The following is an 18514-nucleotide window of genomic DNA, read 5'->3' on the forward strand; positions in this document are numbered from 1 at the left end:
CTTTCTCTATTAAAAGCACATGAACCTAACATTTATGTTTATGGAGAGGTTGGAAGAAATTGCTTTAAGCTGCATAAATGTTCAGTCAACAGCTATAAGTACATCACTCTTTTAAAGGGGTTATCTCTGAATAAAAAAAACACAGCTAATTTCTGTTTCTAAAGTAGCCTTATGTATGTCCCCAGGTTGTGTGTGGTGGTTGTGTGTGGTATTATTACTCTGCTTAAAAAATAAAGGAAACACTAAGATAACACATCCTAGATCTGAATGAACTAATCGTATGAAATACTTTCGTCTTTACATAGCTGAATGTGCTGACAAGAAAATCACACAAAAGTGATCAATGGAAAACAAATTTATCAACCCATGGAGGTCTGGATATGGAGTCACACTCAAAATCAAAGTGGAAAACCACACTACAGGCTGATACAACTTTGATGTAATGTCCTTAAAACAAGTCAAAATGAGGCTCAGTTGTGTGTGTGGCCTCCACGTGCCCGTATGACCTCCCTACAGCGCATGGGCATGCTCCCGATTATGTGGTCTCCCGAAGGATGTCCTCCCAGACCTGGACTAAAGCATCTGCAAACTCCTGGACAGTCTGTAGCACAATGTGGCATTGGTGGATGGCGCAAGACATGATGACGCAGATGTGCTCAATCGGATTCAGGTCTGGGGAGCGGGTGGGCCAGTCCATAGCATCAATGCCTTCCTCTTGCAGGAAAAGCTGACACACTCCAGCCACATGAGGTCTAGCATTGTCTTGCATTAGGAGGAACCCAGGGCCAACCGCACCAGCATATGGTCTCACAAGGGGTCTGAGGAGCTCATCTCGGTACCTATTGGCAGTCAGGCTACCTCTGGCAAGCACATAGAGGGCTGTGCAGCCCCCCAAAGAAATGCCACCCCACACCATTTCTGACCCACCGCCAAACTGGTCATGCTGGAGGATGTTGCAGGCAGCAGAACGTTTTCCGCGGTGTCTCCAGACTCGGTCACGTCTGTCACATGTACTCAATGTGAATCTGCTTTCATCTGTGAAGAGCACAGGGTGCCAGTGACAAACTTGCCAAATGTCCGGCACGGTTTTGGGCTGTAAGCACAACCCCCACCTGTGGATGTTGGGCCCTCATACCATACCACCCTCATGGAGTCTGTTTCTGACCGTTTGAGTGGACACATGCACATTTGTGGCCTGCTGGAGGTCATTTTGTAGGGCTCTGGCAGTGCTCCTCCTGCTCCTCTTTGCGGTCCTGCTGCTGGGTTGTTGCCCTCCTACGGCCTCCTCCATGTCTCCTGATGTACTGGCCTGTCTCCTGGTAGTGCCTCCATGCTCTGGACACACCCAACCTGGAGACAGATGGGTTTTGAAAGAAATTAGCTCTGTTTTTCTATTCCCGGATAACCCATTTATGTCTTTTGTGAAGGTGTAAACAATATTTTTGTTTAATCAATTGTTTATTTTCCAATCATAACAATTCAATAGCAGACAGTGTAGAACAAACTCATGCACAGACATAGGACAGTATGTTCCAAGTGGTAAACATCTGGATTAATACAAGAGTAAACTAGAGAGGCACTCAAGCTATGAGTTATGATAGAAGGTTAACATATATAACATATATTGTCAACAGTCGACAAAAAAAAAAATCAGTTGCTCCAAAATAAGGATGAGAATGAGCAATCATATTTTCATGCCTTGGATGAAACATTCAGATGTCCTCTGAAATAAATAGCGCTCTGTGGAGCGAGAATAATAAACCAATTAAACCAATGATGGAGAAATACTTAGGAGAGAAAAATAGAAAAGTGAGGAAAGCAAATAGGAGAAGAAGAAAATAAAAAGAAAAGAAGAAATGAGGAAAAGAAAAGGGAGGGGGAGGGGAGTAGGCCCTCTATAGGGAGATGTCCGTTTTAGGGTACTGGGGGGCCTGGGCGGATTGAAATGTAAGAATTCTGGATTTCATATAGTTAACTTTAGAGTTAGAGAGGGAGCCATATCTTTCTATAATGGTTTGTATTCTGGGTAGTGCTTCCACTGAGTTTGTGACTAAGATCAAGAGATTGTCAACACCGCTGTTGGATGAGTGTGTCTTTGAACAGAACAGTCAATCTTTGTATGGTTGTGTCTTGTCATGGTGCCTGAAGGAGAGATTCCATAACTTCTATGTACAGGGAGAGGGAGAGAGTAGCCTTGTCTTGTGCCCTTTCGGATGCGGAAGGATGGGGGAAACATTCCATTGACCCTAATTCATGCAGTAGGTGCGCTATATGGAGACATAACAGCCATTATTAAAGGTGCAGGGAAGCAGAACTTAATTTGAATTTGTATCATGCAATCCTATGCTACTCTGTCAAAAGCCTTCTAGGAGTCTGTACAGAAATGAAGCAGTGGGGTGTTACATGTTTTAGCATGATGTATGAGAGAAGAGAAACAAAAGAAAGAAACAAGGGATATTATATTTAGGAAGAAAAAAACTAACTTGTCCTGCTCACCTGAGCATGTTATGCTAAGAAAAACAAAAAAGATATCCAAATTGACACCTATAATGATAAAAGGCCATGTTCAGCTATATGGTGTCTAAAATGATCCTTCATTTATAGTGGAAAACTCATATCACAATATAACAACAAAAGAAAAAAGAGAGTTTACACAATGCCACTTAAATAAAATGTAACTTTTATTATAATCAAGATAAAATGTGAACCAACTGGATACAGAGATGGAGGACCTCAGAGCTTAGGCCGAGCAAGAGCGCAACACAGTAAGAAGCATTGACACAACAACTGGTGTGTTCACAGAGTCCTGTAGTCCAGCCTCGGTGTTCAGCCCGCAATATCCTGAGGAGACTGCGCCTTATTCAGCAGTTCAAGGAGTCTCCACACTGTCCCTCTCCGGTATTTACCTCTGTGGGACGGTTGAGCTCTGGGCGTGTGGGGGGAAACAATTAAAGAGGAATGCTAGTATGTAGGCACTCGCAGGGACTGAAATAAATAACAGAAGAGTATGGACTTGAAAATAAAAAAACTCTTCATTAGGGGTAAAACGGACAACACGTTTCAAGTTATCAAACTTTGTCAGGTCCATTGGACAACATCTGATTCGTTGGTCAAAAGCGACTCATTGAGATGCCATGTCCAGTCTGTTAGGTATATGGGACAAAGATAGTATCGTGTATGCTGGAGAGTGGTCTGAGAGTGTCCGGTGTCCTATATCAGAACCTATCATGATCGGGACAATGCTTTCATGACAAAGAATGCAATCTGAGTAAAAGGAGTAAAGCCTTTCAGAGGGATGGAGAGTTCTCCAGGTGTCTATGAGACCCAACTCCTCAAGTTTGTTTTTTAGTGTACGTAAGGGGAAGGAATGAGATGAAGTAAAGTGGTAAAAGATAAGCAAGTTAAGAATAAGAAAGGAAGGAACAAAACGTTCTGTCAGATGCACAGAGCAAGATGGCAGAACTGTAAATACAGTAGAAAAATAAGTCAACCTAAGGTGAAAGTGGGAGGGGTAACAGTAGAACTTCTGAACTGACAGCCAGCTCATATCAGGAGTGAACATATCAAACAACATAAACTTATATACTCAATAAAGAGAAGGAGAGAACAACCTCTATCATCATTGATGGGAAGTGAGTTAAATATCAATTCAGGGGTAACAAGAAATGCATGGAGGGGGAGGGGTGGAGCAAAGAAGGGGTGGGGAGTAGTAAAGGGAGAGGAGTGTGCATTAAGAACATTATATATAGACATAATTAGTTAGGCAATTTAGCATTATCATTCAGCATTTTGACCTTAAGGAGACAGCCATTTTTTGCAAATCTGACCGCCTTCACTTTATGCATTAATAATTCTTTTATTTGATTCAGAAATAGTTTTTTGTGACATATTCTACTTTAATATAGTGCTGAATTTCCGTTGATACTTGCATCATTTCTTGGTGAAGAATTCCAAGATTTCATAAAAATTTTGAAACTTCTGCATTTTTCTAACTTGCTTGTAAGGAAAATGGACATGCCAAATAAATTATGTATTCATTCACATATACAATATGTCTACTTTATGTTGTAATCATCAAGTCATAAAGTTGACATGATGTTACTTTTTGAAGACTTTGGAGAGCTTCAAGGTATAGCAGCAATTTTCAGATTTTCTTTAAAAATTCTAAATCTTAATTTTTCAGGAGCCAGTTCGGTTTGAAGTGGATTTGAGGGGCCTTTCTGTGAGAAATCCCCCATAAATGACCCCATTATAGAAACTGCACCACTCAAAGTATTCAAAATGACATTCAGAAAGTTTGTTAACCCTTTAGGTGTTTTACAGGAATAGCAGCAAAATGGAAGAGAAAATTCAAAAGCTACATTTTTTGCAATAACATGTTCTTGTAGCCCCATTTTTATTTTCATTTTTAAAAGAGGTATAAGGAGAAAAAGCCCCCTCAACCTTGTAACACAATTTCTCTCGAGTATAGAAATACCTCGTATGTGGATGTAAAGTGCTCTGCAGGTGCACTAGAGGGCTCAGAAGGGAAGGAGCAACTTTGGGATTTTTGAGAGAGAATTTTACTGAAATAGTTTTTGGGGGGCATGTCGTCTTTAGGAAGCCCCCATGGTGCCAGAACAGCACGAAAAAAAAAAAAACAACATGGCACACTATTTGGGAAACAACACCTCTGAAGGAATGTAACAAGGGGTACAGTGAGCCCTAGCACCCCACCGGTGTTTAATGAATTTTCGTTAAATTTGGACGTGATTATATCTTTCAACTAGCTAACTAACACTGTACCCTACACTAGAACCTATCTGTTAAACTAACCTACCCTATCTAAAGCTAAAAGAAGGTAAGGATCAGTGTCCTCTGGAAGTGCCGATATTCGAGAATATTTGCATATACAAAATATTCACACTCCACACCGACTCACTCAGTAAATAGTTTTGGAGCCTTCTTTGGACCACAAGCTGGAAGCAGGGAAGGATGTCCCTTATTATTTTTTACACACTACATATCATTGTTGTGATGTGTACTGTGAAGAAAAAAAAATGAATATTTGTCATTATGAATATATATCGCTATATTCTAAATATTTGTGAAATCAGTGCCGATATTCGCAGTAAAAGTTTGCATTTCAAATATTTGCTCTCAACACTATCCGTCAGAACATATAAAAAGTTTTTGGATCTTACAATAACCATTTAAATGTCAGATAAAGTTGTCATCTCTGTGTCATACATTTATAGCACAGTGCAGACATTGCTTAAAAAACAAACTAGCTTTATTTATATGCCTCTATTTTTTTTTAGTAACAGATGGGGGAGAACAGCTGGGCAATTTGGTACAGCTTTTCATAAAAAAAATATATTATTTTATTAAAAATAATATAAACAATAATTGTTTATATTATTATAATTTCTTTCTTCTTACTACAGGTATTTTTTTATACACTCCTTCAATGTAAAGTGAAAATGTGCTGATGGTCTACAAAAGTTGTTTCTACAAACAATTTGATCAGATGTGTTAATTAAATTACTTGGATCTTTTAACTGTATTATCCCCAGAATCCATTTATTGTAGTCTGCTGTGATAGTTCTTAGTAACAGCATGTCCTCTGTGTTTTATGTTCTGAAAAGGCAATAATATTCTCTAATGTTTACTCACTTCTTCCACATCAAACATTTCTCAATAACTGTGTTTTTCCTGTCACTTTTTAAATGTGAAGCCACTAAACTTTTTTCTTTTTTCCCCCCAAATAGGCAAGAAAGAAGATGAATAATGTATCAATTAAATTAATTCCTGTATCAGCCGTGACATTTCCTTTCAAAAGAATCCCCCTTCAAGGTGACAATGGGTTTTTGTTTTAAGGGAAAAACACTGGCTCTTGCCTTTAGGCATCACCGCTGGCACTCTAGGAGCTTGCTGAGTCTTGTGCCAAAATTTTGCTCTGATTTTGTTTCAGTGAATTTAATTTGCTCTTTATACTCCAGGCAGCATGCGAGAGAAATTAAGAGCAATGTTTTAAATCTTGATCTGTCCTTGAATTTCATTACTAAAAAGTCCACAAAATAATGCAGAAAGTCACTGTTCCCTTAGATAAGTATCTACAAGTTTATACACTGCTCAAAAATAAAATAAATGGAACACTTAAACAACACAATGTAACTCCTAATCAATCACACTTCTGTGAAATCACACTGTCCACTCAGGAAGTAACACTGATTGACAATCAATTTCACATGCTGTTGTGCAAATGGAACAGACAACAGGTGGAAATTATAGACAATTAGCCCGACACCCCCAATAAAGTAAAGGAGTGGTTCTGCAGGTAGTGACCACAGACTGCGTCTCAGTTACTATGCTTCATGGCTGATGTTTTGGTCACTTTTGAATGTTGGCGGTGCTTTCACTCTAGTGGTAGCATGAGATGAAGTCTACAACCCAAACAAGTGGCTCAGGTAGTGCAGCTAATCCAGGATGGCACATCAATGCGAGCTGTGGCAAGAAGGTTTGCTGTGTCTGTCAGCGTAGTGTCTAGAGCATAGAGGCGCTACCAGGAGAAAAGCCAGTACATCAGGAGACGTGTAGGAGGCCGTAGGAGGGCAACAACCCAGCAGCAGGACCGCTACCTCTGCCTTTGTGCAAGGAAGAGCAGGAGGAGCACTGCCAGAGCCCCGCAAAAGGACCTCCAGCAGACAACAAATGTGCATGTGTCAACTCAAGCGGTCAGTAACAGACCCCATGAGGGTGATATGAGGGCCCGATGTCCACATGAGGCAGTTGTGCTTACAGCCCAACACCATACAGGATATTTGGCATTTGCCAGAGAACACCAAGATTGGCAAATTTGCCACTGGCGCCCTGAGCTCTTCACAGATGAAAGCAGGTTCACACTGAGCACATGTGACAGACGTGACAGAGTCTGGAGATGCCGTGGAGAATGTTCTGCTTCCTGCAACTTCCTCCAGCATGACCGTTTTGGTGGTGGGTCAGTAATGATGTGGGGTGGCATTTCTTTGGGGGGGGGCGCACAGCCCACCATGTGCTTGCAAGAGGTAGCCTGACTGCCATTAGGTACCGAGGTGTGATCCTCAGACCCTTTGTGAGACCATATGCTGGTGCAGTTGGCTCTAGGTTCCTTCTAATGCAAGACAATGCTAGACCTCATGTGTCTGGAGTGTGTCAGCAGTTTCTGCAAGAGGAAGGCATTGATGCTATGGACTGGCCCACCCATTCCCCAGACCTGAATCTGATTGAGCACATCTTGGACACCATCTCTCGCTCCATCCACCAACGCCACATTGCACCACAGACTATCCAGGAGTTGACGGATGCTTTAGTCCAGGTCTGGGAGGACAGCCCTCAAGAGACCATCCACCACCTCATCAGGAGCATGCCCAGGCGTTGTAGGTAGGTCATACAGGCACGTGGAGGCCACACACACTACTGAGCATCATTTCTACTTGTTTTAAGGACATTATATCAAAGTTGGATCAGCCTGTAGTGTGGTTTTCCACTTTGATTTTGAGGGTGACTCCATATCCAGACCTCCATGGGTTGATAAATTGGATTCCCATTGATATTTTTTGTGTGATTTTGTTGACAGCACATTAACCCCTTAACGACGCAGGACGTATATTTACGTCCTGCGCCGGCTCCCGCGATATGAAGCGGCTAATACCACACATCGCCGATCGCGGCGATGTGCGGTATTAACCCTTTAGAAGCGGCGGTCAAAGCTGACCGCCGCTTTTAAAGTGAAACTGAAAGCATCCCGGCTGCTCAGTCGGGCTGTTCGGGACCGCCGCAGTGAAATCGCGGCGTCCCGAACAGCTGATCGGACACCGGGAGGGCTCTTACCTGCCTCCTCGGTGTCCGATCGACGAATGACTGCTCCGTGCCTGAGATCCAGGCAGGAGCAGTCAAGCGCCGATAATGCTGATCACAGGCGTGTTAATACACGCCTGTGATCAGGATGAGAGATCAGTGTGTGCAGTGTTATAGGTCCCCACTGCAAAAAAAAGTTAAAAAAAGTGTTAATAAAGGTCATTTAACCCCTTCCCTAATAAAAGTTTGAATCGCCCCCCTTTTCCCATAAAAAAAAATAAAACAGTGTAAAAAAAATAAAAATAAACATGTGGTATCGCCGCATGCGTAAATGTCCAAACTATAAAAATATATCATTAATTAAGCCGTACGGTCAATGGCGTACGCGCAAAAAAATTCCAAAGTCCAAAAAAGCGTATTTTGGTAACTTTTTATAACATTAAAAAATGAATAAAAAGTGATCAAAAAGTCAGATCAAAACAAAAATCATACCAATAGAAACTTCAGATCACGGCGCAAAAAATGAGTCCTCATACCACCCCGTACATGGAAAAATAAAAAAGTTATAGGGGTCAGAAGATGACATTTTTAAACGTATAAATTTTCCTGCATGTAGTTATGATTTTTTCCAGAAGTGCGACAAAATCAAACCTATATAAGTAGGGTATCATTTTAACCGTATGGACCTACAGAATAATGATAAGGTGTAATTATTACCGAAATATGCACTGCGTAGAAACGGAAGCCCCCAAAAGTTACAAAATGGCGTTTTTTTTCCGATTTTGTCGCACAATTATTTTTTTTCCGTTTCGCTGTGCATTTTTGGGTAAAATGACTAATGTCACTGCAAAGTAGAATTGGCTACGCAAAAAATAAGCCATAATATGGATTTTTAGGTGGAAAATTGAAAGTGTTATGATTTTTAAAAGGTAAGAAGGAAAAAACGAAAGTGCAAAAACGGAAAAACCCTGAGTCCTTAAGGGGTTAAACTATGTAAAGACGAAAGTATTTCATATGATTAGTTCATTTATTCAGATTGAGGATATGATATCTTAGTGTTCCCTTTATTTTTTGAGCAATGTAGAAATGTATTTGTAACTTTTGGGATAATAATCTTAGGGCTACTACCACCATCACTAATATGGCTTCTCCTGTTAACAACAGCAGTAATAATTATGAATAATCTTCAGTTTAAAAATATTGATTAAAATTTTGTTTTGGCTTACTAGCTTTTATGTGTTAGTATATCTCTATGTCAGTGTTTTACAAATAGCTTCCATTGAATAAATAAATAAATAAATGTGTTGCATTAACTTTGCATTACTGAATACTTTCAAACACTTTTATTTAGGCATTATCTTTCTGTTGCTATTGTTTGTTTTGCTATTTTTGTTGTCTGTAGCAATAGCTGTTTTATCTATGACTCCAGAGACAAAAAATCATATCTTTTCTAATCCTGCTTATATCTAAGTAATGAATGCTACTGTATCCAGACTAGACCAGTGTTTCTCAAGCGCGGTCCTCAAGTACCCCGAACAGATCTTGTTTTCTGGATTTCCTTAGTCTTTCACAGGTGATATAACTTCATAGCATAGATTTTTATGATCAAGCTACTGCATGAAAGTCTTTCATCACCAAGCTGCTTTTACGTCTTGCAAGCACTGGGGGGGTGGGTACATTTATCAAGACCAGCATCTCTGCTGCTAGTCTTAATGAATGCCTAACCAGCACACAGGCTCGTAGAAGTTATGTAGAGGTGTGGACCTCTATATAAATCCATGTGCATCATGGCTGCTTGTGCGCTCTCCCTGAAATCTCAGCCAGCTCTGACCTGGTGGAGATTTCAAGCACAGTTTACACTTGTTATCACACATAAACCACGTTAAATTCGGTGAATAGGACCTTCTATGTGCAAAAATTGTGGAACTTTTTGTCCATTTTTGCTAAGCTTGCCTGAAGTGGTGTAAAGAATGCGGTTGATGAACTCTAAAACAGTATAAAACATGTTCTGTGAAGTGAGGGATCACTGGAAATTGACTGAAAAATAGTTCCTGAGCTGACTGCATTATGCCAATTGTAGTGTTTGGTGAAGAAGTGATAATGTTATAAAGTAATTAATGCAAGTGTTGGACTAGGATTCTTTGCTGCAGTAAAGAAAATGCTTAATACTTCAGCATACCAAAAGATTTTGGACAATTGTAGACTTTCAATTTTTTGGAAACAGTTTGGAGAAGGCTTTTCTTTTCTGTTGCAGCCAGGCTGTGTCCCAGTTTTTTCTGGACCATTGTAACTTGAAACCAAACTCAACATACATTGCTACAGACAGTCCTGATATGCAACACATGTCAATGGCGGGAATAATTGACCAATCAGAATGGGCATTTTATTGATAAAACCCCTGTATTACTAAACTGCATGCACTGACTGAATGTCTGGTAGTGCCTCCCTTCACTACAGGGTAGTATAACATGTTCTGTTGTTCTCTTTGCCTGTGCCAGGGTTAGCTGCTTCTATGGACACCAGGTAAGAGCACCTCCATTTAACTTTTTTGGGACACTGTGTGTACTGTACAGAACCCTGAAGAAGCTCCTGTCCTCTTCTAACAGCTTTTGTTTAACTTTTATATGTAAAGACTTGCATTATCTAGTTATTTTTCTTCACTCCTCACTTTTTCCAATTGTTGATTACATTTTGGTGCTTAGGAACCAATAATCAGGTTTTTATAGAGTTGTGGTGTAATTATACAATGGATCAACATACAACGATCATCCATTATAGATTTTCTTTCATCCATAACCACTCTTGGGTTTTGTTAAAAATACTAATCAAAATGCAGACTAAGAAGATCCGGCAGGGGTGTGTGGGAGGTGTAAATAACTGATAACATGGTGACAGGTGAATTCACTAATTATGGCCCTTTAAATTTCAAAGCTCTGGCGTGCACGCCCTAAGGGATGGGGACGCAAGCACCTGGGCTGAGAGGAAGCAACTGCAGGAGTGGAGTGAGGTAAGAGACGGGCTGGGATTTGCATGCGGGCGCGCCCTGCGATGCTAATCCCCGCCCCGTCAGCAGTCGGGGACGCTGTGCTCACGGCCGGTGTCTGTGGCCGGAACGCAGTATTTCACAGTACCCCCTCCCACGTTTACCTCTGATGAGCTTGGAGTCCAGAATTTCCTTGACAGAATATACATCAGAGGTACCAGAGATGGGAGTGGGAGAAATGTCATTTTTAGTCAAGCGGTTATAGATGACTGGTTTCAGGAGGGAGACGTGGAAAGAATTTGGGATCCGGAGGGAGGAAGGCAGATGTAGCAAATAAGCCCCTGGATTAAGATGTCTCTTGACCTTGAAAGGCCCCAAAAAGCATGGTCCCAGTTTGAAGCAAGGTACTTTGAAGCGGATATATTTAGATGACAGCTATACCTTGTCCTCGGGTGAAAATTCAGGAGGATGACGCCTTTTCTTGTCCGCTTGAGATTTCATCCGGGTCGTGGCACGAAGAAGGGAGAGACGAGTCTTCTTCCAAATGGCGGTGAAGTTCCGTACTAGTTCATCAGCCATAGGGACTCCAGATGAAGAAGGTAAGGGTAGAGGAGGATGAGGATGAAGTCCATAGACTACAAAGAAGGGTGAAGTTCCTGTGGATTCGGTATCCCTATGGTTGTACGAAAACTCAGCCCAGGGTAGAAGACCTCAGTCAGAAACAATAAGTGTAGGCAATCCATGGAGACAGAAGATATGGGAAAGGAACAGTTTGGCTAGTTGTGGTGCAGATGGTAATCCAGGCAAAAGCACAAAATGAGCCATCTTAAACAATCAGTCCACAAAAACCCAGATGACTGTATTGTCGCTAGAAGAAGGAATATCCATAATAAAATCCATGGCAATGTTAGACCAGGGCAGTTCAGGAACAGGCAAAGGATGTAGTAGACCGGCAGGCTTGGCTCAAGGTGTTTTGTCCCGGGCACAAACAGAGCAAGAATGAACAAAGTCCATGACATCCCGTTTCAGAGTGGGCCACCAATACTGTCGAGAAATTAGTTGCAAGGATTTGCAGATACCAGCATGACCTGTCTCAGTCTCAAACGAGGAGAAACATAAGTCTTCCCAGGGGGAGGATGCTGAAAACTTTCCGTTACTGCAGAAATAAGACGATTCGGAGGGACAATGTGTTGCAGATGGGGTTCCAGGTCTTGTACCTCAGAAGATCCAGATAGAGCACAGCCCGAAGATTCTTCTCTGCTGGACAAAAATGAATAAAAAAGTTAAACATGGAAAAGAACAGGGACCAGCGAGCTTGACAAGGATTGAGACAATGGGCTGACTGAAGTTCTTGTGATCAGTATAGATGGTTATTGGATGCACAGAGCCCTCTAAGAGATGACGCCATTCTTCCAAGGCCAACTTAATAGCCAGGAGCTCTCGATTTTCCATAGTATACTTTCTCTCTGCTGGAGAGAAGGTCTTCGAGAAGAATCTGCAAGTCACAGTCTTACCCTTGAAAGATCTTTTTGTCAAGACTGCTCCTGAACCGACAGAAGACACATCCACCTCTAAAGTAAATGGCGTGTCCGGATCAGGTCTTGACAACACCCGAGCAGATGCAAAGGCAGACTTTAACTTTTTGAAGGCTTCTTCGACCTCTGGAGTCCAGACCTTAGGATTGGCAGCTTTTTGGTTAGAGATACGATGGGGGAAACCAAGGTGGAGTAGAGGGGAATAAATTGTCCATAGTAATTGGCAAAGCCAAAGAAGCGCTGAATCGCCTTTAGTCCAGTTGGTTGAGGCCACTCCAGTACAGTGGAGAACTTGTTAGGATCTATTTGTAGTCCTTGACTGGTAACAATATATCCCAGAAACGGAAGGCTGGTCTTTTCAAAGGTACACTTTTCTAGTTTTGCGTAGAGTTGGTTGTCTCGGAGATGCTGCAGAACTTGACGGAGATGGAGATGATGAGTGTGGAGAATGGGTGAATAGATGAGGAAGTCATCCAAATAGTCAACGACACAGGAGGAGAGAAGGTCCCGAAAAATGTAATTGACAAACTCCTGAAAGACTGCTGGAGCATTACATAGTCCAAATGGCATAACAAGATATTCAAAATGTCCATCTCGAGTATTGAACCTGGTCTTCCACTTGTCCCCTTCTCTTATACGAATTAAGTTAAAGGCACCTCGAAGATCCAATTTGGAGAAAATCCTGGCACCTCGCAGACGGTCAAACAACTCAGTGATTAACTCCTTAAGGTTTTTCCGTTTTTGCATTTTTGTTTTTTCCTCCTTACCTTACCTTACAAAATCATAACTCTTTAAATTTTGCACTTAAAAATCCATATGATGACTTATTTTTTGCATCACCAATTCTACTTTGCAATGACATCAGTCATTTTACCCAAAAATCTAAGTTGAAACGGAAAAAAAAAATAATTGTGAGACAAAATTGAAAAAAGAAAGCCATTTTGTAAATTTTTGGGGCTTCCGTTTCTACACAGTACATTTTTCGGAAAAAATGACACCTTCTCTTTACTCTGTAGGTCCATACGATTAAAATGATACCCTACTTATGTAGGTTTGATTTTGTCGTACTCCTGGAAAAAATCATAACGACATGCAGGAAAAATGTATATGTTTAAAATTGTCATCTTCTGACCCCTATAACTTTTTTATTTTTCCCCGAATGGGGCGGTATGGGGGCTCATTTTTTGCGCTGTGATCTGAAGTTTATAGTGGTACCATTTTTGCATTGATAAGACTTATTATTCATTTTTTCTTGATATCAAAAGTGACCAAAAATGCACTATTTTGGACTTTGGATTTTTTTTGCGGCAATACCACATATGTTTATTTTTATTTAAACTTTTTTTTTTAAATGGGAAAAGGGGGGTGATTCAAACTTTTAGGGAAGGGGTTAAATGATCTTCATTCACTTTTTTTTTCCACTTTTTTTTTGTAATGTTATAGCCCTCATATGGGGCTATAACACTGCACACACTGATCTTTTACATTGATCAGTGGTTTCTCATAAGAAACCACTGATCGATGACTCTGCCGCTTGACTGCTCATGCCTGGATCTCATCTCTCGTCATTCGGCGATCGACAGCGAGGAGGCAGGTAGGATCCTCCGACTGTCTTGTAAGCTGTTCGGAATGCCGCAATTCCGCGGATCCCCTGGGTCCTTAACAGGTTAAAGGAAAGGGATAACATTTTTTAACTGTAATGTTATTCAGTCCCCGGTAGTCGATGCAAGGACGCAACGACCCATCTTTCTTTTCCACTTAGAAGAACCCAGCTCTGGCAGGAGAAGAGGACTTCCTGATAAATCCTTTCTGTAGGTTCTCCTGGATATAGGTTGACATGGCCTGGGTTTCTGGAACAGACAAGGGGTAGATACGGCCCCTGGGAGGTGTGGTGCCGGGCAGCAAGTCAATTGGACAATCATATGGACGGTGTGGAGGCAAAACTTCAGCTTTCTTTTCGCTGAAGACTTCAGAAAAATCCTGGAGAAATTAATGTAAACCGGGTAGAAGTCTAGACGAAGGTTACAACTTGGTGACACGTATGTGAATTCAGTGATTGTTGCAGCGCGGACCCCAGCGAAGGACTTCTTCGGTTTTCCAATCGAGCTGTGGGGCATGGAGCTGCAACCAAGGTAGACCAAGCAAGAGAGGTGATGTACAGTGGGGGAGTATGTAGAAGGACAAGTTCTCCCTATGGGAGACTCCGACCTGCATCAACAGGGGTTCTGTGTGGCATAGCACGGTACAGTCCAGTTTTTCCCCATTGACCGTAGAGATGAACAGAGGTTTCAGGAGGCGGAAAAATGGCAGATGATACATATGCACTAGAAAGGCATCAATAAAGTTTCCCGCAAAGCCAGAGTCCAGAAAGGCCAGAACTGAGAGGTTTTCTTTAGAGGGAAGAAGCTGAACCATCCTATTTAAGGGTGGAAAGGAGGAATTCACATCTAGGGAGGCCTCTCCAACAAACTCTAGGTGCGAGCGTTTCCCTGTGGCTGAGGACAGTCCTTAAGGAAGTGGCCTGCACTGGTGCAGTATAGACAAAGATTTTCAGTTCGTCGGCGAGTCGTTCCCACAGGGTCAGGTGAGACCAATCCACTTACATAGCCTCCACTGAGGGGGGCGACGTAGAAGATTGCGGTGGTTGCTGGAAGACTGGCACCAGCTGAGGAAAGCGCTGAGGTCGTGCAGATTCCCTTTATTGTCGTAGTTCCTATCATCGCTCTGAGAAAACAGATATTGATCCGGGATGCCAATTGTAATAGTTTGTTCAAGGTAGATGGCAATTCCTGGGCAGCAAGGACATCCTTAATTTGACTCGATAATACTCTCTTGAAGGTAGCGCAGAGAGCTTCATTATTTCAGGCCAACTCCAATGCCAGGGTTCGGAACTGGATGGCATACTTGCCAACAGTGGAGTTGCCCTGAGAAAGACTCAGCAGAGCCATCTCAGCGGAGGAAGCATGAGCAGGTTCTTTGAAGTGCAAAATTCGGTCAGGAATGCCTGGAGATTAGTAGTGATGACATCACTGCAATCCCACAGTGGGGTTGCCCAGGCCAAAGCCCTTCCAGAAAGGAGACTAAGGACAAAAGCCACCTTTGCTCGGTCTGTGGAGAACTGGTCCACCATGAGTTCAATGTGCATGGAGCACTGCGTCACAAAACCTCGACAGGACTTGGAATCCCTCTCATATTTTTCAGGAAGCGACAAATGGAGTTTGGTTTCAGAGGAGACTGCAGCAGTGGGAGGCAGTACTGGAGCTGGAGGAGGAGACTGTGGCTGTGGCAGTTGCTGCTGAGCAGATAGCAATTGCTGCATCATGGCGAATAGCTGGTTCAGCTGCTGTGACTGCTGGGCCAACTGCTGGGACTGGAGTGCCATGATAGATGCAAGATCCGTGTTGTCAGACAGAGGAACCCCAGTTGAATCCATGGCTGGATCTTACTGTCACGCACCTGAATGCAAGCTGTCACGAAACTGGATGTGGATCCTCTACCTGTGTGGCTGATGACTCAGACCGTATCAGGGAGTGGAGTCTAAGGTGCCGCTGGTCTTCACCAGAGCCCGCCGCAAAGCAGGATGGATTTGCTGCAGTAGGCAACACCCAGGTCACTACCCCCCGACAAGGCTCGACCACACAGGTAACTGGGCAAATTGGAGTACTGGAGGATGAGGCAGAGCAATAATAATAATAATAATAATAATAATAATAATAATAATAATAATAATAATAATAATCAACATAGCAGAAGGTCTAGGTAGGCAGCAAAGGTTTGGAGTCAAAAAACGTAGCAGGAAGGTCAGGAAACACAAGTAGGCAAAATAGGCAATGGGAACACTTTCTCTTAAGCACTGAAGATCTGGCAGGGGGGAGTGGGAGTTTTAAATAACGTATAAAATGGTGACAGGTGAATTCACTAATTATGGGCGCACTGGCCCTTTAAGTTTCAAAACTCTGGCTAAGGGACGGGGACGCGCACGCCGGGGCTGAGAGGAGGCAGCTGCAGGAGTGGAGTGAGGTAAGAGATGGGCCGGGATTAACATGCGGGCACATCCCGCGATGCAAATCCCGGCCCCGCTCACAGCTGGTGTCTGTGGCCGGAGAGCAGTATGTTACAATTGTGCTCATATCAAGCTGCTCACTTTACATGGATCTACATGCAAGACTCGGAGCAAAGACGCTCTCCATGCTTTCTGACACCAAATTATTTGATCTCACTACAACTGTGATGTGCTATGTGTCTGGGTGATGGATCAAACAATGGACCTATATTACTGAATATAATATGTCTTGATATACAGTGAAGGACAGTAAGCAAATAGACTGTGTAAAGCTCAAGGAAATCTTTAAAGTTAATTAAAAGCCACAAGAAGCCCCCCTGATCCTAAAGAGTCCAGATTTTTTGCATGTACTCTGCAAGTTAATTAAGACAACTTGTCTGTCCTAGTGTTTTGCCTGTCTGTGAGATGTCAATACACAAAACCCTGTACAGAGTAGCACAGGGCACCACACACCTGGAACAGATGGTCTACAGTACCCTTTCCATTGCCCACGACCAGACGTGAGAAGGGTTCCTTCAAATTTTCCTAGGGGCCTCCCACACTTAGAAGCTGGAGCTAATGATGGGGGGGATTAGTTGGTGTATGATGACCCCAGAGGCAAAAAGCTGATGTCAGTACCACACCACCCTGGGAGAATGGGAGCCCATCGCTTGAAATTCAGTTGCTACATGGCAGGGATGTGCTGAAGCTTAGACCAGCCCTCTTGGAATATTGTGTCATGGATTGTGTCATTGCCTAGAGACTTGGATGGGAATATTGGAGTGGTATGTGGTGGACTTTAATACATGGACTGAAATATGTTCTCTCTTCTGCCCCTTGTTCCCTGTAAGTTAAGTTTCCTCTTTGGACTGTACCCCACAGCTGTGGATTGTTCCACCCATGACTGTACCCTTCTTTTATGGACAGTGTGTCTTGGCTGGAATTTTGCATATACTGGACTGCCCCACATTAATTACCCTGTAGACTGCGTTATGTACTGTATGTTTACCCTGTCAATAAACATTAGTGCCGTTCTTTAGGTAAAAACCATGGCCCCTCACAGCTCCAGTTCATCATGGTCTGGTTCAACAATCTTCTCTCTTGTATTCTTGCTTCTGAGACAAGTGATGGATGCAGGACCTGCCTACCTAGCCAATAACTGGCCAAGGCATGGCACCCTTGCTCCCTATTTTCCCTCACCTCAGCACCATATTATTTTCTTGATAACCACTTTAACTGCTGCTATTTATTTGGGTATTTCCCATATTCCACTGGAAAATTCTTCTTGAAAATTCCGCAAAATTTTCATCACATTAACTTTAATGGGGATTCCACTTTTACACAGCAGAATTTCAGAGGCAGAAATTCTGCTCTGGAAATTCCGTATTCCAGTTATATATCTTAAAATGTTGTGGAATTCCGATTCCCATTGAATCTGTGTTTTTTCAAAGCACAGAAATTCCTCCCAAATTCCACTGGCATTTCACTCAAATTCTGCAAAAATGCAAAAAAAAAATTATATATAAATAAATTGCAGTTTGCATTTGAGCTTAATAAAAGAAATTCTGCTATGTGAACATAACCCTAGAAACACAAAAATTATTTTAGGTAATAAAATCAACAAGAGGCCTGATTAGGTGCCAATAACATGAAGCAACATTAATTTATACTGCATAGCACACCCTAAATGGAGCCTAGAGAAGGAGAATGCACATTGTATGGCATTGATCTATCTGTCTAGTCCTTCTTAAATTTGCAAAGATGCCCCCATAATATTGATTCTATGCTGTCTGACATCTCTTTGTGCAGAATTTCCATGATAATGTTCTTCTGACTATGCCCTTCTGAGCAATTTCTGTCTTGTATTAAAATAATCGTTAATAATCACAACCACATTTTTACTGCTAGACAATAAGTAAAGAATAATAACTTATTTTAATCAATCCTCATATTCATGAAGATTGACATTATAATTTTTATAGAAAATTATGTTGAAAACTATTAAGCAATTATCATATGCAATTATATGAACATTTTGCAATGAATGTGAATTTCATTTTAGTGATAACTTCACATGCCACAACTCTTATCTGAAAACAGAAGCCAATGAGCCAATTCCCATTTATTTATACCATT

The sequence above is a fragment of the Hyla sarda genome, chromosome 2 (genome assembly GCF_029499605.1).
Source record: "Hyla sarda isolate aHylSar1 chromosome 2, aHylSar1.hap1, whole genome shotgun sequence".
NCBI classification, from domain to species: domain Eukaryota; kingdom Metazoa; phylum Chordata; class Amphibia; order Anura; family Hylidae; genus Hyla; species Hyla sarda.